A 20531-nucleotide genomic window follows, 5' to 3' on the forward strand; every position below is an offset into this window, starting at 1 on the left:
TTCGAAAGCAGCAGTCAGGACTCAAACCCAGGCCAGGTCCCTTGGTCTTTGTACCCTCCCATCCTGGGCTTTGTGTCTCAGGCTCTCAGGGCCCTGGAGCAGGAGGGAGGGGCCAGATGCCCAGATAGAGGATGGCACTGCTCCTGCTCTGGGTCTAGAATAAAAAGCAGCAAAAATCAAGGAGACAGGGAAGCAGAAGGAGCCCTTAGGAGCAGAAGATAGGGAGTCTAGAGAGGATTCGGTTTGCCTTGGAGTCATACAGCTATGATCAGTTCAGCCTCTGGGTTATTCCTGATGGGGCCCATCCCCCCAGCTGACTCTTCTGATCGGTGTGTGTGTATGTGTGTGTGTGTGTACCTGCGTGCATGTATGGACCTACCTGCATGTGTGTGCATGCACATACATGTGTATCTCCATGCATGAGTGTGCATATGCATGCATGTGCGTGCATGCATGGGCGTACCTACCTGCATGCGTGTGTGTACCTGCATGTGTGTGTCTGCACCTGCATGCGTGTGTGCATGTGCATGCATGTACCTGCATGCCTGTGCACCTGAATGCATGTGTGTGCATGTGCCTGCACGCACACATGTGTGTTCCACAGCCTGCCTCACAATCCCTTGTTGCAGCGGATCAGGAGCCGCAGACCACTTGCTGGGAAGACCTGCTCCTCTGCCTCATAGGGGTGCAGCAGGGAGGGCTGCCCGGCCTCTTTCCTGCCAGGCCCCCTCCCAGGCCCTCTGCAGCCTCAGTAAGACTGGGTCCTATCCCCATCTCCAACCGAAGGTGAAGGCCCCAGGGTGCGTACCGGCTGGGCTGGGCAGGATGTGGAGGGAGCCCCTGGGCACTCAGGGGTGGCGGCCTCTGTACAACCCCAGACAAACCTGCGCTCTCTCCTCCCGTGCGCAGGCCCACTCCCCTCGCCCTGCCACCACCTCTTACAGGCACAGCCTCCTCTCTGTGCACAAGCCACTCTTCCTGGTCCTGATTTCCGGCCCTCTGTCTCCGCCCGGCCGCTCTGGCCAGGAATCACTTATCCAAACCTCTCCCCTGTTTGGCCCAGCACTTCCTGCCCCACGGAGACCCCTGTGCCTTCTCTCCCTGCATCATCGCGCAGCCCTGGGCCAGTGGAAGGAAATCAGAGACCGAGTGTTCTGGCCCCTTGCGCTCCTAGGGTCTCTCAGACCCTCTAGCACATACCCACCTCTTCTGGAGAGACAGCACGTGGGAGTGAGAGCACGTCACGCAGGCCTGAGCCTGGGAACTCTGCTCATCTCTGAGCCCCAGCACCCTCTTCTGAAAAGCGAGGATAGGAATATCTATGTCACAAAGGCCAAGTGAGTGAAAACGTGTCAAGACTCAGCACAGTGTGCGGCGGAACAGTGGTGCTCCCTCGCGAAGTACACAGTGCTCCCTTGTCACTCAGACGGCCTTGGGCACATGAGCAGCTGTTGGTTTAACAGTAGATCAAGGAGACAGGAAACTGCGTGACTCTGAGATAGCGGAAGAGCACAAGGCGACATCGTGGAAGTGGGGCGGGCACTCCCGTCTCGGAGGGCTGCCAGCCGGGGTGCACCACACCTGACTTCCTCAAGCCGAGCCAGGGACTTTCCTCTCCTCCTCTGACATGAGCACCCCCTGCGGCTTCAAACCGGCCCCCCCAGGCCTCTAGGTAGGTGACGCACAAACGTGGGTCTCCAGCCCCACCCCGTTCTCCTGGGACCCGCTGGCCCAGCATCTCCAGTTGAATGCCTCAAAGGTATCTCAGCATGTGGCCCATGCTTACTCCCACTGCCCATACTGGTGTCACTCCGCGGTCTTCTGTCCCAGTGAGTGACACCCCTGCAGCCAGCAGCACAGAGCGTAGGAGTTATGGTTAATGCTTGCCTCTCCCTCTCCCTCCAGATCCAACTCGGTACCAATGCCAGTCACTTTCTTCTCTCTTGAAACCCTCCACTTCTCTCCCATCTCTAGCACGCGGGCCCGGCCAGTGTCTTAACTGGATTGCGCAGAAGCTGTTCACTCTGTCCAGAATGTGATTCCCTCCTCTCCACCTGGTTAGTTTCTGTGCAATCTTCAAGCTTCAGTTCAAGGGCTGCTTCCTCCAGGAAGCCATCCTTGATCTCCCCCAAAAGTCTGTCTGTTAGAGTTGTATGGAACCATCCCACACTCCTTCACAGTGCTGGTTATAGCATAGAGCTGATGTGTGTGTGTGAGTGTGTGTGGTCATATGATTCATGTCATATCCCTAAGTAGACTGAACACCCCATGAGGCACAGCCTTGTCAGCTCTTGCCCGCCGTTGACTCCTCAATGCCAAGAACAGCATTTGACGCACAAAGTAGGCAACTAACACAAAGTTGTTGAATGGATGGATGGGCTGGTGAGGGCGAGTCTAGAGTCAGGTTTTGCATGCGGACAGAGGCTGGAGGAAGGAGCTCTGGTCCCTTATAGACATGGGCTTGGGTTGACGGCAGAGCGTACAGGGTAGGGGGCCACTATCACAGGCTCTGCAAAAACCTGGCCCAATAGGGAGTGCAGGCAGCCGAGTGGCCTTCTTGGGAAGGTGTGCCTTCTAGGTCACACGACTGTGAAAATCTTAGTCTTCAGGAACAATTGGTTAAGTTAATTAGCTCATCAATTTAAGCAGCAGCTAAAGCAACAGGGCCTGAAGACCGTTTGGGGAAAGACACTCTGTACCAATGTCACCCTAATTTCCCTGGTAAGCTTGGCTGTGGCTGGGCAAGGAAAGAAACTTGAACACTCGATTAATTTCCCCTGTTCGGGGCCGGGGATGGGAGGGAGAGAGGGACCCTGGTGGGGGCGAGCGCTGGAGGAAAGTAGGCCGTCAGGGTACTGCAAGCCCTGTGGCCACCCGAAGACGGCATCGTGACCCCACAGACCCTTCTGATGAAGACATAGGATTTGCAGGGCTTTGAGATGTCACCCCAGAGAGAGAATAACTTAGCCAAGGTCACACAGGGACAGGACCCTGGCTCCCAGCCTCCTAGACCAGGACCTCCTCCTCAGGAGGGGGTGTGCAAATAATAACTGTGGGGGTCCAGGAGGTAAGGTGACAGGGTCACAGGACATGGCTCGCCCAGAGCAGCAGGGGCCCCTGCCTCCATCTAGGACTCTAGCGCCTAGTCTCTGCTTTCCCATCTGAAAACTGAGGCTAGAGTTTGAAGTAGGCTTGAAGATATCCCCACTCCCTGCTCCCAATCTCCAGGGACAGTCTTGAGTGCAAAGGTTCTAGTCTATTTCTGACCTCCGTATGAGGTCCACAGCCCAGACTGATTAGGCATGTGCCCAGAACCGTGCAAGGACAAGCCCCCCACTTCACCGAGCTTACACTCTGAAGGAGATATGGTGGCCCAGAGATACAACCAGAGAATAGCGCAGAGAGCCTAATGGGGCCCTGAACTGTGTCTGTGAGGACCGGTCAGGGAGGACTGGAGCCCCAATGGAAGAGGTGGCACCAGGGGGCTCTGAGGGACAAGGAGAAGTGCTCCAGGTAACTGTGAATAAATGTAGGCACGCAGGCACAGGAAGGACACAGATGGCTGGAAGCCTCAGGGGACTCAGTGCGGGGGGCAGAGGCAGGAGAGTTGGAATGGGGGCCAGTTTAGGAAGGGCCATGGTGGCCTGAGAGCAGCCTTTGGGCTCGGCGCACTGGAAAAGGGTACTGCTCTGGGTCAGAGTGGCTAAAATGAGCACATCAGAGAACTCTAGATGCTGGCGAGGATGTGGAGAAACGGGCACCCTCCTACACTGTTGGTGGGAATGTAAACTGGTGCAGCCCTTCTGGAAAACAGTGTGGAGGTTCCTCAAAAAATTAACAATAGGGCTTTCAATCAAGGTAATGGCATTGGAACATGAAGTCGTATATGCAGAGTCACGGAAAAGTGCCATGAGGAGAGAGGCATATTTTCCATGGTTTGCCAAGCTGGGGGAACTTCTCGCGAGGCTAGGTTGGGAGGAAATCCCAAACTCTAAGGGAGTTGGAAGTTGGTGGCGGAGTGACAGGCGTCTAAGGACAGCCCAAGCTCTAGGCACGGTGCTTTGTATGCGTGTTATCTTAGGGGAGTTTGGCTACGAATGTTCCTTCAGCAAAAGAAACTGGAGGGGAGCCTGGGTGGCTCAGTTGGTTAAGCTTCTGACTCTTGATTTCCGCTTAGGCCATGAGCTCACCATCTCGAGTTCAAGCTCTGTGTTGGGCTCAGCCCAGAGTGTAGAGCCTGCTTGGGATTCTCTCTCTCTCTCTCTCTCTCTCTCTCTCTCTCTGCCCCTCCCCAACTTGTGCCTGCGCGCTCTCTCTCTCAAAATAAATAAACTTAAAAAAAATAAAAAGAAAGTGGAACTCACAGAGTTTATGAAATTCATTCACGTCTCACCCTTAATATTAAGGCAGAGCCGAGATTCCAGGTCTGACTTTGAAGCCACAGTGGAAACAGTGTTTCTGAAGTTGTCTGTTCTCCACCTTGGCCTCGCAGAGAATGACTGATGCTGGGGCCCCTCCAGGCTAATTGAATCTGAATCTCTGGACAGGGGGTGAGAGGGGGCTGGCCATCTTTCTTTGAAGCTCCCCAGGTAACTGATGGACAGAGAGGCTGAGAAGCCCCCTGGCTGTAGCAAGTCGCCTCCCATTTTGGCCCTGGGCTCCAGCCATCCCCGCTCAGGAGGACTGACTGTGCTAATCTATTGTTGTCAAGGACGCAGAAGCAGGGAAGACAGATTGATACATCAGGCTTGATCTGGGGCAGGTCTCCTGAAGAAGGGCAGTGCCAGCCACTGAAGGAGAGTGAGAGATGAAAAGCTTAGGGGGGGGTCTGCATGGTGGATCCTGGGAGAACAGTGAAGCAAGGGGCTGAACCCTGAACACTCCCTCTTGCCCATATATGCATGGACCATGAGTTCCTCCTCCACCATGACCACAACCCTTGACGCATGCGTACTCCCCAGCAGGCCAGACTTCCAAACCATCCTTCTGGCTGTCACTACCTCAAGGCAAAGGGATGAGGAGTGTTCTGTCTCCAGGGGTGTCCCTTCCACTGGCATCAACTGCCACCCGCTCTGGGGAGAGAGCAGCTCTCCTAGAGATAGTTCCAGATAGCTCTGACGGACACCACTTCAGACTCTATAATAAACTTGTGTGGCTTATTTAAAAATGTGCCTCAACTTTCCAATTCTGTAAAATGGGTAGAACAGAAACTTATACCTGAAAAGTATTTCTATTGGTAGATAGAAATATGCTGAAGAGAAAGAGAACTAACCAGTATTAGAATCTAACAGTTGGGGATCAAATCCATCACTGCCACTTACTGGGTTATTAGCATCTTCAGAGCAAGTTTCTCCCTGTGATTTATGAATCAGTGACTTCCCAAGGTGTATCTCGTCTAAGCTTCCTTCCTAAACTCCAGGCCTACATTTCCTCCTGAATCTGGCACAGGTTCCCTACCGAACAGGCCTCCAGTTGAACTCACAGTTCATAACTTCCCCGTCTCCCCACTCAGGGGACTACCTCTCTTAATGAACGACTTCGCCATCTTGGAAAATGGTGAGACACAAGCCAGAGACCAGGGTCTCCCTGGAACCTTTTCCCCACCCTGCACCCCCAGTCGCCAGCATGAGTCTTCACCCCTTCCTCTTCATTCCCCCTGCACCCGCCTTGTCGGGGGTCATCTCACTTACCTGTGGCAGTAAGTAGCCCACCTTGTCTCTGTCCAATGCGGCTCCTGAGCTCACTGCCTGCTCACAGTTTCGAAGCTTTGCACAGTGCCCTCACCTGTGAGGGTTAAAGCCGGCCCCTCCAGCCCGGCCTGTGGGGCCCTGGGGTGGGGTCCTGACGCCCCTCCAGCACCACTTCCAGCCACTGCCCCGCTTTGTCCGGGGTCTCCAGACAACATGCCCAGTGCATTCCTGACTCCACACTTTTTAGCACTTGATATTCCCTTGACATGGGATCAAATCAGAAGCGTACTTCGAGAATCAGTTGGAAGTTGTCTTCTTTGGGCGATCCTCACATCCATGGTCACTGCCAGCAAGGCTCTGGCCACTGGTTCCAAGCTTCCCTGTGCACTGGCTCTGGACCATGTATCCCTTGCTCCATCATTATGTGTTTATAGACCCATCTCCCCCAACGGACCTATGGGCAGGAGTCGTGCCCTAGAGCAGTTTATATCGTAGGGCCTAGCAGAGTGGTGGCGCATAGTACGGACTCAATAAATGCTTGGAAGGATCCCTGCTGGGCTCCCTTTTTGTCCCCCAAAGACCCACTAGTCCTGTGACACGCTAGAAGGAACAGACACACATGACGCGCCCTCTCTCTCTATTTGCTCTGACCAGTAGATGGCGACAAAAACGTCACCTTGTGCAAACACAAGGCCTCTTCTGGTGGTTGTCAGGCTGGCTAAAATCCCTGCTCCCAGTGGGCAGGCGCACCTGGCAACGTGAGGCTTGCGCAGGTAAACAGCCTTCCTGACTCTGCAGTTTACACATCTACAGCTATGGGAGTTGACTACGTTGGCTTCTTGAACTCTGGCAAGATCCTCCAACCGCAGACCCTTTTTTCTTCAGGGCCCTGTGCCAAACATCTGTTCTTAGATGGCCTATGTGTTTGTCTTGAGACTATAGAGAACTTGGACTCCCGCCTCATGTCCAGGAAAATGGGGGATATGGCGGCGATTTTTTCTTGTGACCAGAAAGACACTGGAGGGACTGGAGTTAGCTGCATAGTCTCGGGCAAGTCACGTCACCACTGGGGAGGTGGATGAGTGTTAGAGCCCCACAGGCTAGCACTTGGATCCCAGCCCTGGCACTTCCCAGCTACGTGAACTTGGGTGAATCATTTGCATGTTTTGAGCCTCACTTTACTTGGCTGTGAAATGGGGACAAACACCGATTTTATAAGGTAGTTGTAAAGCTGGGACTCCTGGGTGGCTCAGTTGGGTGAGTGTCTGACTCTTAATTTTGGCTCAGGTGATGATCCCAGGGTTGTGGGATCGAGCCCCGCATCTGGCTCCATGCTGAGTGTGGGGCCTGCTTAACAGTCTCTCTCTCCCTCAGCCCCTTGCCTCTGTGCTCTTCCTGTCTCTCTCTCTCTCTCTCAAAACACAAAAACAAAACAAAACAAAAAGGTAGTTGTAAATCTTATGAAGGACCCAGTGTCCACAACCTTGTCCAACTTTTGCTTAAGAATGAGGCCACTTGACTGCTTCAGATTCTGTGTCTCCCCTCTCTGCCCTTCCCCTGCTCACACACACTCTGTCTCCGTCTTTCAAAAATAAATAAACATTAAAAAAAAAAAGAATGAGGGCACTTGAAATTGACTGGCATATGGAAGAAGGGTTTAGAGCGTGACCTCAGAAGCAGATCAGAGTTCAAATCCTCACCTTCCACTTCCTAGTTGTGACCTTACACAAGTTATTTTACCTCTGTCTACTTCAATTTTCCTGTCTGTAAACTGGGAATAAGAATGATCCTCTTTCCTGAAGTGGTTGTGTTAAGTTCATTTTAATCCTTGAAACGGTGAGCTACCCACGCGTGTTTCCAGTCTTTGTGGTCATCATCAGCGTTAGCATCTCAGTACCTGTACTGCGTCAGCTCCACCCACCTACCTGTTCCTAGGTCTCAGTCAGCTTACGTTCTAGGAGCCTCCTAAAGCCAGCTGGCATGCGTGTCATCACGTGGGTCCGGGCTGCCGCTCGCCGCCGGTGTCAGAGCCTCGGTTTCCCACACCACCGCTGCCCCACACTGCTCTGTGCAGCCTCTCTCTGCTCCTGCTGCTGATGTGCCCACCGGCTCGGGCTTCCCATCTCTCCCAGCTCCGCAGCCTCTTTCAGAGAGTGAGAACAATTCCCCAGCCCCATGGGGAAAGGCTCATTTGAGGGGCAGGGTGGCCTGAGCCTGAAGTGTTAGATTCAGCAAGCCAGCTCTTGAGACCTCCTTCAGTTTACGCCCAGCTCTTTTTCTTTCCAGGCTACCAAGTCAGGCAAGGTCAAGGGCCAGCCACTCTATCCAACCTGGAGGGTCGTGCCCTCTGACTCTCAAGCTGTTTGTGGGGTCTGGCTCATTTTGTCAGCTGTATCCCTTCCTTTTGACAATTTATCAGAAACTTCTATTTAAAGATGGCCAGATATGCCTCCATGTGTCTGGAGTCCAATATGGGTAAGTTAAAGTCTCCCCAGGGTACCACTCGGTAGCCCGCATGTAAACCAACAGATGCAAATAAATACTCCGGAAGAATGGTGTCAGCGGGTTTAGTGTCTGCATATGGGTCTCAGCTTCACCCACCCTGAACTTCTGGCCCCTCATGACACATTTAAGCTGTCTAGCACATAATAGGCACTAAATAAACAGATATTTTTATCTGCTTTCTCATCTGCAAAATAGAGATAATATAAAAAATAATAGCTAACATTTACTGAGCACTTATTATGTCCCAAACATTATTTTAAGTTTTTCACATGCATTGACTCATGTAATATTCACAATGATTGAAGGAGATAGATACCATTTTTGTTCCTATTTTACAGATGAGGCGCAGAGAAGTTGAGCAACTTGCCCAAGGTCGTACAGCTGGAGCCTCTGTTTTTAAACAAGCATAGTTTCCACCCTGTCACCTAGGACTGCTGTGAAGATCCAATGATTCCAAGCCTTATGGCTCCCAATGAACGCTAGGGGCCGCTGCTCCGTTTGCTCCGCGAAGCTGAGGAAGAGGAAGGGAGGGAGGGGGGCAAGGGTGAGGAGGGGGAAGAGGAGGAGCGGGGTCCATTAGCACTAGTGACGGTCATGGTGTTGGCCACAGGATTTAGAAGCTCTTTACAAAAATCCAGTCGTGTCTCTGGAAGGGAAGAACCGAGAGTCATTATTTTGTTTGGACAGGTCTGAGGCGGGGAGGGAACTTGGTCAAGGTGAAGAACTAGGTTGGCTTTTCCAGCGCGCCCTCTCCTTTTTCCTCCCCTCTTTCTCCCTCTCAGTCAGCCTGGGCTTGGGCTGTGGGCCAGGGGTTTCCAGGAAGGCTGCCCTCAGCTGCTTCTCCAGGGTACCAGCTGTGGGGCTGGTACAGGGCTGGGGGGAAGGCACTGTCCGCCTCCTAAGCACTGGCCTCCCGCAAGGCCCAGCTCGCTCAGCTAGAGAGGAGGACATGTGAACAGCAACCGGAAGCCAGCCCAGGGAGACTGCAAAGTCCTCTTCAGGGCACCTCTTCCTAACATGGCCCTCCATCCACCGGCCCGGGAAACATATGGGCCACAGAAGCCTGAGCCTGCCGCGTTGGACCAGATTCCCCGAGCTCCAGGGCAGCTCCAGAATTTCTGTGTGGGAGGGGCTCAGGCACTGCCATCTCATTGGGAGGGAGGCGAGGGAATTATTTTAGTCTGTGGACTTATGTGGAGGTGATTTTCTGGGAGATGCTAATAAGCCAACACAGGGTCAGAGTAGAGAGTCCATGATGGGCTGAAAGGTGAAGCCTGGGTGGAGAGAGAAGAAGCCACTGAACTGTTTTGTCCTGGGAGCTTCGGGGCTGGGGACAAGGAGAGGAGATTGACTTAGCACCCCGGGGAGAAGGCTGAGAGTAGAGGAGTATAACCATTCCTTTATTTCTTCAACCCTCATTTCTTTACAACATTTATTTCTTTAGCACAGCTATGCCAGGAAGGGCGCTGTGTTCATCTCGGTGCATTCATTATCCCTTTAATCCTTATGACAACCCTATTTTATAATTAGAATCCCCATGCTGCAGATGAGAAAGCTGAGGCTCAGAGAGATTATATAATTGCCCAAGGTCACACAGCACAACGCACCAGGTGGCAGTGCCAGGATTTGAGAGCACGGAACCTCAGAACCACCAAGATTTATTGGATGCCCACCAGAACATGAGCAAAGGCTCTGTGGCAGGGAAGAGCATAGCCCTTTCAGGACCTGCAAGGAGGCCAGCTGGAGCACAGAGGGTGAGGGTGGAGGCAGTGCCAGCCGGAGCTGGAGGGTGAGGGGGGCACATCTACAGATGTCTACAAGAAGAAGCTGGTAAGGGGTGACTGTAAGGAGCCCCTGGGGTGGAGGGCACGGCTATAGCTATGCATCCAGCTCCTGTAGATTAGAGAAGGTCAGCATCTGATGTCACAGGACCCAGCTCTGTGCCCTAACTCTGTACTAAACCGAAACAAGTACTTGGGTGAGTCACTCCCCCTTTGGGGGGTTCCTGTGCCTCAGTGGTGAACTCTCTCTTCCTTGCCTTGCTACCTGCTGGGATTGTTTAAAAGGATCAAGGAAAACCAAGGTTACCACCCCTATGGCTCTGAGCAAAAGCTGGCTTTTCTCAAGGGACCACAGTGCTCCCACCTCCCCAGCTGGGCCCAGCCCCATGCCTATGTCACCTGGCCCTTCCCTACCCTATCAGAACCCCACTCCCCCAGGAGGGCAGAGGGCACATTGAGGGAAGCTTATATATTAGACACAGATATTTTCAGAAGGAGCAGACATAGTCCTATACAGATGCTTTACTTTCTGTTATTAGACCCAATTTAACTGGTAGCAGCTTTGAGTAAAACTCGGGTATCGTTTCATCCATTTTACCGGAAGGAGCCTGGGGAGGGGTGCGGGGGGGGGATCATGTCCTCCATCCCTCTGCATCCACACAGTGCTACATTGCAGTCACTAAGCCATCTGCTTTTCTGGTCAAGTAGGCAAGTGAGGACAGTTTCGGGACCTGCAACATCAGGACATCCTAGTCTTTGCTGAACCCAGCCCGCTGAACTTTCAGCCCTTTTCTCCCTCCTCCTGGCAAAAAAAAAAAAAAAAAAAATTTTGGTGGATCTCAGAAGAGAAGCATTTCTTCCCCCAGGGAGAAACAAGAGGCGCAACTAGGTGACAGGCCCTTCACAGTTGCCCTGTGGTATGGGGGTGTGATGGGGGGAGTCCCTGGTGTCCTCCTGAGGAGTGGCTGACCTTGAGGCTTTGATGCTCAGTCCCCTTTTCCATCTGAAGGATGGTGAGGGGTCAGCAGAGACTAGAGAGTCTCAGGCATCTGTCTTGTCCTTTAGCCCACACACATACACACACACACACACACACACACACACACACACACTTCCCAACACTGATGTGTGGCCCCAGCCTGGTAGATGGGTGGCACACACTCCCCTACTCAGCTTGCAGCTTGGAAATCCCCGAATCAGCTATTTCTGCAGCCCAGGGTCCGTGACTAGCGAGCTGCTGTTCTAAAGACAGGCTTCAGCCGGGCTCGAAGCAGCCGGTGCCGCAGCATTGCAGTGGCCCGGCTCCGGGTCCGGTCCGGCTCTGTGTCCGGGTCCGGGGTCATGTGGAGATGTGGCTGTCCTGGGGCTGGGCCAGGGAGAGGGGACTCGCTGCAGGTATTGGGAATTCCCAGGGTTCCTCAGACTCTTGTGGAGATAAAAAGCCCTGGAAAGCTCCGAGTGAGGCCCTCCCCAACACATACATATAAGGGATTTGGGGGAGGGGGTCACTTCCTGAGTCAAACCCCAAACTTGATTCTTGACTCTGGGTATGCAGTGCTGGAGCAAGGTGGGGACGAGGGCAGGGATGGGGTGGGGCTGGGAAGGTCCAGGGAGGGCTGGTGGCCTGACACCAGCAGAGATTGCACAGGGCTGCGCTGGGGGCCTGAGGTCTTAGTGGGTGAATGCTGGGCATTGAGGATGAGGCGCAAGGGTGAGACTGAGGCACAGGAGCCATACCTGGGCCACAGTCCTCCCTGCAGCTCCTGCCTCGTGAGTGTGGGAAATGGCCCGTCCTCCCTGTGCTCGCGGAGGCCTCCTTGCCTGCGGCAAGAGGGAGGCTCCGGGCCCCTACGCACAGAGCTTTTTGAGTGGGTTCCTACCTGGGCACTGGACCCAGGTCCGGGACAGCACACACTTCCCAGTGGGCCCCTCCACCGCTTCCTCCCCTCCCCAGGGGGCTGGAGGAGAGCCCCCCGGGCTCCAGTCCGGACTTCACCCTCCCGCGGATGCTGGGGGCTGCAGGCTGCCGGAGCACTCCCGGCCCAAACCCCTCACCTCCCCTTCCCCTCCGCTCTCCGCCTTTTGTCTCTATCATTCCTCTTCTCCCTCCCTTTTCTTTTCGTTCTTGATTCAGGAAAACCTTCATCCGTATCCCCTGAAGCAAATCGGCTCCCTCCTACTCGCTAGCCGGTTCCCGACAGCGCAGAGATCCCCCCTCCCCGCCGCCCCTCCCCCAGCCAATCCCGGCTCCCGAGAGGCTCGTAAAGCTCGTGGGTGGCGCGGGTGGGGTGGGGAGTGTCGCAGGAGGGCGCGGAGCGGGAGGGGACTCCTCTGCATTGCCCCGCGGGGCTCCGGGGACCCGAAGCCGGCCCCACCCACCGCAAACTTCTCTAGGGGCGCGCGGGGCTGAACCCCTCTCCCGCCCGCCGCGTTCTCCGTCGCACACACCTCCCCTTCCTCGCCGCCCCTCCCTCCCCGCCCACCGGCCGTCCGGACGGGAGAAGGGGGGCGCGGGGCGCGCGGAGGCGGCCTCCCCGGGGCGGGGGCTGCCGGGGCGGGGGCCCTGCCTCGCGGTTNGGAAGAGGGGACCTCGACTTCGAGACCCCGGACGTCCCCGCGCTCTGCCCCCTTGGCGAGCCCTCGCCCAGCCGCGCAAGAACGTCCCCGGTAAGAGGAGCCCCGGGCGGGGACGCTCTGCGAAGGCAACCCGTGGTCCCGAGCGAAGCCGCGCTCCGATCATCTGCGGCCACAGGGAGGGCCTGGGGCGCGGGCGGATGCAGGGTCGCTAAACTGGGACACTCCGACTTTCTGGGCTCGGCCCTCACAGCCGGATAAACTAAGTGCCAGACGGAGCCCGCGGTGGGGGAGTGGGCTCCGGAAATCCACTCGCGTCGGAGCCACCCGGTTAGTCCCGGGGGAGGTGTCCTGAATTACCCCGGGCACCCCTCGCCCTTGCCCTGCTTCTGCTCCCGGGGAGCCCGGGACGCGCGCGGGGAGAAGGCGCGAGAGGCCGCGGTGCATCTGCGCGGGCACCCTGGGCAAGCAGGCAACCGCGGGAAGGGGTGCGGGGGAGGGTGGATGAGGTGGGTGTAGGGTGAAAAGTGGGTGCGGGGTGCGTATGGGACCCCCCGCCCCCGCCGCAGTGAGGCTGAGCCGAAGCGCCCCGCGCACGGAGCTCGGGAGCCCCCTGGCGCAGAGCGGGACGCGCTGGGAACACTGGCGATGCGCGGAGCTGGCTTCCTTTCCGCGCCCCCTGCCCCGCCGCTGTGGACCGGGGCTGGGATGGGCGGCGGCATCTTCACCCCTTCCTCTTCTGGAAACTTTTTCATACTCCCGCAAATGCCGCGGCTTGGTGCGTTGGAGGAAGCAGCGTCCCAAGGATTCTGGCAAACCGCAGAGCTTGGAGACACCGGGGTGGGGGGTGGGGATGGGGCAGCGGGGCAGTAGGAAGGGATGCTCTACTCAGTTTGCTGTGTGACCTTGGACAAGCTGTTGCACCTTTCTGAAACCTCACGAAGATGGAGACACCTGGTGCCCCAGTCGGGAACGGGGACGAGGTTGGGGGCAGAGTGTTTGGTGAACAAGTCCGCTGGGCGCCTGCCTCTAGCCTTGGTGCTTAGGAATTCATGCCTTTGATGTAGGCCTCTCTGCGGAGAGCTCAACGCTCACTTCCTGGGGAGGGGGTGGCAGTGTGGAGCTGTGTACCCAGCGTTCCACGGGAAGTCAGGAAGCTTCCATTCTGACCTGGCCTATGACCTTGGACAACTGACTTACCCCTCAGATTCAGTCTCTTCAATAGGGTTTTGGAGCTTCTGGTATCCGAAGTCCCTACCAGTTGGGACACCTGTGCGCCCCAGCATGCTGGGGGTGGAAGGAATGGGTGGGGGGCGCCTCACCAGCTGCATTCCCCCTGCGACAGAGCCTCTGAGGAAACTGTACCACCCCTTAAAAAGTCAGCAAGGCCTTGAGACCCTCAGCTTGCCCATCCATCATCTCTTCCCACTTGCAAAATCTCCAGTACGGCTGTGAGAATGTCTGGCTTCCCTGCGGGGCACAGAGCCTTCCCTGGGGAAAGATGCCCTATGACAGATAGGAGTCGCCGGGGTTAAAGGGGGATGTCAAGGACCCACCCAAGGTCATGCTGTCTGACCCTTGGCTCTACACAAGGCTGCATCCACTGCAGACAAGGATGATCTGAAGGAATCATGTCTAGAAAGATCTCTGTTTAGAGAGATCTCCACTCCAATCGCCCGTAACACCCCATGGTGCCACCTTACAGCCCTTTGCCAGAGGAAAGGCTGACCCAACTCTTTCTTGGGTGAATTCTGGTTGGGTCTGCAGTTAAGACGAAACAGTAGCTTCTCACTGGGCCTCAGGGTATTGTAGGCAGAGTCCTGGTTTAAGACAGGAGGCTTGAGTTTAATTCTAGGTTCTGCCTCCAATGTGACCTTGTATGACCTTGGGCAAGCCCCTTTCTTGCTTTCCTCACCTGTACATTGAGAGGGTTGAACTGGATAGCTTCCCAGGGTCCTTCCAGCCTTGCCGTTCTGTGGCTGAAGTTCTGGGCTGGTGTCTGAGTAGCGGGGAGTGGGTTTGGCTGGGTGCTGGGGGAAGCTGGTCTCCAGGAATTCCCATGCATGTCCCCTCACCCCCAGTTCTGTCCCCAGGGTGCGAACAACTTGAGACTAAAGACTCCACAGGAAGGGGCCACTTTCAAGGGCTCACACACCCCTGCAGGGAATCCTCACGAGACCCTGGGCTCCACCGGTTGCTAGCTGTGTGACCTTGAGCAAGTAGGAGCTTCAGATACTCAGTTGTCAACATGAAATGAGAACAGTGATGGTATTTTAAGATTGTTGTGAGGATTAAACACAAAACAGCATGCAAAATGCTTTGGCCAGTGCAGAGCCTTGGAGTCCTTAGTGAGTGGCATCTGCTGGTCAAAATAAAAATAAAGCCTGTGGAGAGCAGGTAGCAGGGCACCTGCCCCTCCCTACCACCCATGGCCCTCGGGTCTCCCCCGCAGCTTCCAGAAATTCCCTGTGGGGTGGGAACAGCAGCTCTGTCTCATTGCCTCTCTCCCTCTCTGTCTCTGTCTCTGTCTCTCTCTCTCCCTGTCTCTATCTCTCTCTCTGTCTCCCTCTTTCTCTCTCCATTAGTATCATTCTGGAGCAGAAACCTCACGTGAAAGAAAAAAAAACTACTTGACTTTCCTATAACCTCACACCTGTCTGCCCCTAGCTCTCCCTTCCCCACTTTCTGCCACATCTCCGGTCCCTTCTGTGGTGAGGACACATGGGTGTCTTACTCCATTTCCTGAATCTTCCAGGAATGAGCCAGCTGAGGCCCAGGGAAGGCTGAGGCTGGATCCCTGGAGTGGGGGACTCAGAGGCATGTCTGGGCCAGAGGAAAGGGGTGGAAGGGTGAGGGGTAGGCAGAGGGGGACTGGCAAAGGCTTGGCCTCAGGGGCACTCCCAGGACCCCAGATCCCAGAGCTGGACCAAGCGGGGTGCTCTGGGTGTAGGGGTGGGAGGCCCAGACTCTGTGACCTTAGGCAAGTCCCACCCATGGGCCTCAGTTTCTTCATTTGCAAAGTCAAATTTGGTTTAGATGAATCAAAGGTTCTTCTGACCCTTTTGGTTTGGGGCCTGGTTGGCACTGCCTCCGATGAGGCTGGGGGCGTTGGTGAGAGGTTTGCTGGAGTCACTTGGGCACCAGCACTCACTGCCCCTTTATCACACTTCTGTGACAGCCTGGGGAGGCCATGCCATCTCTTTCTTAGAATGTTGAGGGTTAAGAGCAGAGGCCCTGTAGATGGACAGACCCGGGTTCTCATGTTGGCTCTGTCTTCTTATTAGTTGGGTGAATTTAGGCAAATTACTTAATCTCTCTGAGCCTCAGTTATCTCATCTGTGAAATGGGAATAAAATGACCTACCTCCTAGAGCTCTTATGAAGATTACATGGGAATAACTTCTCTGAAATCCCTGGAGTATGGGGAGTACTTACTGTGAACTGGGTGCTGCACAAGGAATGGGCTTTGGAGGCTCTATGTCATCAGGAAGGGAGCTTAGGTTTAAGGAAGGGTGGGGACACAGCCCACAGTCCTGCACTTGTCATCAGGCACAGGCTTCCATGAAAGTGCCTCCCATTTCCCTCATCCTCTTCCTGCCGTGCACTGGCTAGGGCTTCAGGAGTTCGAAGGTGCTGGTTCTTGTCACAGGGCCTGTGGAGGGGAGAGCTCAGCCCCTAGGGGGCTGCAGGCAGAGTGTGGGTCTGTCAGAGAGAACAAGGGGGTCACAGAATGCTCCTGGTGATGAGGGGAATATAAGCCCGAAGCGTGACAGCTTTCCATTTATTAGTTGTGAGGAAAGGGCTGTAAAATGTGGTCTTCGAGAAACGGCATCGCCACTCACCGGGGCATGTTAGGTGAGTGGAAACACAGCATGAGGCATAGCAAAAAGCCGTAGGGTTCATCTTCTCCGGTCTCTGACTTTGATTATGGGGAAACTGAGGCTCAGAGAAGTGGAGAACCTTGCCCAGTATCACACAGCTTGTTAGCGCCAGAGATGGGGCTGTGCCTGAACCCATGGACCTTCCCCCGATGCTCTTTCCGCTCTCCCTGTTAAGCACCACACAGATATTTTCCAGCCCTTCTACAATCAGATCTCAAAGAAAGATGCCTTGACTACAGCAGAAAGGACGTGGGGCACTGATGGGAAGAAACCCCTTGACCTGGCACTGAGATCATCTAGTCTGACATTCCCATTTTGCAGATGAGAACACTGAGGTCCAGCAAAAAAAATGCCCAGTGTCTGAGACCCTAATTCCCAGGCCAGAGCTCTGCTAGTTACGCCAGCTTCCACACTGCTTCTCTGGGGTCAGACACGCCACGTGGCCACAGGATAAAGCCAAATGTGCTTGAGAAGGGAACAGAGGACAGAAAGACAAAGCAGAAGAATGAAAAACAGAACTATTACTCCCAAGACCGTGATTTTTCCTTCTAGGATTGCTTTCTTGCCACGTCTCTGTCGGCCGCTGCTTGGAGCTGTTCTGCTGACAGCCTGCCTTGCCCTCCCTGAGGAAGGAGACAATAGCCAGGTCCCTTGGTCTCACTTGCACTGGCAACGCGGAGTGAAAGAAAGTCAATATTTGCCCAGTGGCAAAGGACGGGAAATAAGTCTGACTTGGGATGAGGGGGGTGGGTAGGGGGGAGAAGTGATTCTGAAAAGGAAGATTGCAGAGTATTGGGCCTCCCATGTGAGCACTTGACTTCTAAAGGAGCCTTTGGGTTTACCGCATTAAATAACCCTCCGGACAGCATCCGGCCCCATCCGCCAGCACCGTCCTCCTGGCAGCCCTGATCCCTAATAAATTTCTCCTATTGTTTGGAGCCGACGCCTCCCCAGCTTTCAGCTCCCTGGAGAAATGGGACTTTTAAGGCTTTTGCAGAGAGGCCTCGGAGCAGATGGCCCATTGAGCAAAGCTCAGGCAGAGCCGCGCAGAAGCTGCGAGAAAGCCTCACTTCCTTATCTGGGCCCCTGAGCCCAGGGAAAGATGTGGAAAAAGTCCTTGGCAGGTCAAGAGAGGCTGTGAAAGATTTTTCCCTCCATGTCTTTGTTTTGTTATCTCTCCATTTTTTTTTTTCTCTGCGTCCTGCTTCCTCTGGGTCCTGAAGTTGAGTAGGGGCTGGGGGATGGAGGGTTGAAAGCCCCCAGCCTTTCCTCAACTGAGGTGAAATTCTTGAACCCACGGCAGCTTGTCTGCTTTAATGGCTTTTGTGATTGCTGTGCTGCTCGTGGAGTCACATCTTAGCGATTTAACAAAGGGTGCGTTGGGAAGCAGAAGGGCTCCTGGCACCAGGCGACGGGGCTGTACTGCAGCAGGAAGGACTCTTGCCAGGTACAAAGGAGGACTTCCATGCTGGGGACTCACCAGCTCTCGGTGAATCTGCTAGGGGGAGGTAGCGGGGGTGGATCCATCCAGCTCGCCTTCCCACTCTGGGAATGAGCTAGCTTTCTTACTTGCCCCCAAACAGGCTTCCTGGAGGTCAGCACTGCCACCTGAGACTAAATGTGGTGCCATGGCTCCCACACTGATCGGCAGGACTGGCAGTCCCTGGGGACCATAGAGCCAGAGTGACCTCCCATCACTGGGTCACCAGCTCTGCTGCCTCTGTGGGCTTGGGGCTGAGTGACTGAGCCTGGAGGGGTGGGAGGAGGAGGAGGGTCCTGGGCTTCCACCCAGCAGCCCTGCGCCCGCAGGGGACACTGCAGTATTACAAGCAGCTAGGCTGAAGGAGAGGCTCCCACAGCTACTGCTCACCATGGGGCCGCCCAGGGCTGCCAGCGCCCAGCCTGCCTTCAGCCTGCTCCCTACTGCTTGGCTGGGGCTGGGACTCGAGGGCAGCCAGCTGCTCAGAGACAGATTGCAGCCTGTCCCCAGGACACCCCCCCACCCAGCACGTGACCCCTGGGCTAGAGCACAGCCCAGCTTCTCTGCAGTGGATTTCCCGGTCCTATGCTCCATCTTGAGCAGACTCTCTGAGCCTGCCATGGGACCTCAGCCCGTCTTTCGGTGCATTTGGAGTATATAATTCTTGGTACTTCACAGATACTTGGCACTCTCGCGCAGTGGTTGGGAGGCTCAGATGCGAGGGTGCCGGGATGCCTGGGTTCAGATCCCAACTCCTTTGGGATTTTGTTGTTTAAACACTTGGTACTCAGTTTCTTCATATTTAACATGGACTTAAATTAGTGGGTATGCCAAGGATTTAGTGTATTGCTATTTATATTAAAAGCTCTAAGAATAGTAAGTACCTGGCATGCAGTGCTAATATTATTGTTGGGACACCTGGGGGGCTTAGTCGGTTAAACGTCTGACGCTTGATTTTGTCTCAGGTCATGATCTCACAATTTGTGAGATTGAGCCCTGTATCCGGCTCTGGGCAGACAGTCCAGAGCCTACGTGGAATTCTCTCTCTTTCTCTCTGTGTGTCTCTCTCTGTCTCTCTCTCTGCCCCCCTCTTCTAAATAAATAAACATTAAAAAAAAGATTTAGCTATTTTTATGGTGTTTCTTAAAACTGAAGGGGGCATTTTGTAGAAAAAGAAACATAACACTGGAGCTAGGGGTGGGGTGAGGCAGAGATGTAACTTATTTGACTAGAAGGATTCGGAATCCAATGAACTCACTGCTAAGTTACTACACATGGTCTCACACAAGCTGTTTGGCCCCATTTGAAAATGTGGAGAAGGATGACTGTCCCTGTCACCTCTTCCAAATGTCCTGGGGAGTGAGGTGGGTGATGGGCTGGAGGATGCACATGTTGGTGTCTTCCTGTCACCGTGTGGGACACATGCAGGCTTCCTGGCTGAGGCTCTGGCCTGTTGAACTTCCTACAAATGGCACCAAACCCAGTGGGCCGCTCTCCCAGGGAGGCCACTCGGACTCTGGTGACTCTGGGCTGAATGTGGCCTCTCTCAGTGGCTGCTCTTTTTCATTTGGCCAGGGAAGCGGTGGTGGTTCTGTGTCTCCACAAGCTTCTTATCGGTGGGGCAGGAGTGGTTCTGGACACAGGCCATAGTTGTGCAAGCAGAGAACAGGAGGGCTGGAGAGAGCATCTCCTTCAAGCCGGAACACCCTGGCCAGGAGCCCCAGCCAGACGGGGCTGAGGCCTTCTCTGGGATGGCCAAAGCAGGCAGCTCTGCCCTCCTCCCCTCGGCCTGGCTCTCTGCAGGGCCGGCAGGCAGGCAGGGAAGGGGGCTTCCTGGAAGCAGGGCATCGACTCGATGTCATATTCAGTACCTGTCTTGCCAAGTAAGTTAAGGGCCCTGGTTGATAGTGCTTGTATCCCCTCCCTCACCCGCCTCCTTCCCAGCTGGGAGATGGTGCCGGCCTGACCTGCTGATGGCGCTGGGGTGATGATTAGGCCGAGGGTCTCAGGAGGTGTCACCAGAGTTCTCTGCGGAAGACCGCAGGGATGACCAGGTTGCAGACACCCAAGCCAGCCGCTGAGTGATGCCCACTGTCCCACGGGCCTCCCAGCTGGCCATCTGGGGTGAGTGGCAGGTATGGAGAGGGGAGGCCACTTTATTTCAGAATTACTCAGGTCCTTGGAAATGTCGCCTCTGGAGCTCTCCTCAGAGCTTCTTTCCAAATATCATTTTACCAAGAGCCCCAGAGATGAGGTTGCTTTGCCAAGGTCACCTCCAAAGTCAGCCATGAGCTCATGCCTCAGAGTCCACTGTATTTCATCTGCTCCATTTTCCCCAGGCTTCCCAAAGAAGGCATTAGGCATTGGCTAGAAATGCAGGGTCCCAGCCTGGTGCCTATCTTCTGTGACCTTGGCCTTGACCTCAAATTTCCCTGTACCTCATACCTCAGGGAGCCAGAAGGACTTAGATTAGATAGCAAGGAGAATTTGCTGAGTAGCCTTGCCAGGGGAGGGAATGAAAGATTTTCCCAAGGCATTTGGGAGTCCAGGCTGGATTAGGTCTTAGAAGAAGCTTCAGGAAAGAGCCTTGGACTTGGAGTCCAGTAACATAAAGCCCAAAG

At 54.8% G+C, this 20531-nt stretch overlaps 1 pseudogene; it reads right to left on the reverse strand.

Annotated features, from left to right (window-relative positions):
- Positions 1-13305, reverse strand: part of LOC144238215 (proline-rich protein 3-like) — a 61464-nt pseudogene extending 48159 nt beyond the window's left edge.
- Positions 13306-20531: the final 7226 nt, after the last annotated feature.

The sequence above is a fragment of the Crocuta crocuta genome, unplaced genomic scaffold (assembly GCF_008692635.1).
Source record: "Crocuta crocuta isolate KB4526 unplaced genomic scaffold, BGI_CrCroc_1.0 scaffold318, whole genome shotgun sequence".
NCBI lineage: Eukaryota > Metazoa > Chordata > Mammalia > Carnivora > Hyaenidae > Crocuta > Crocuta crocuta.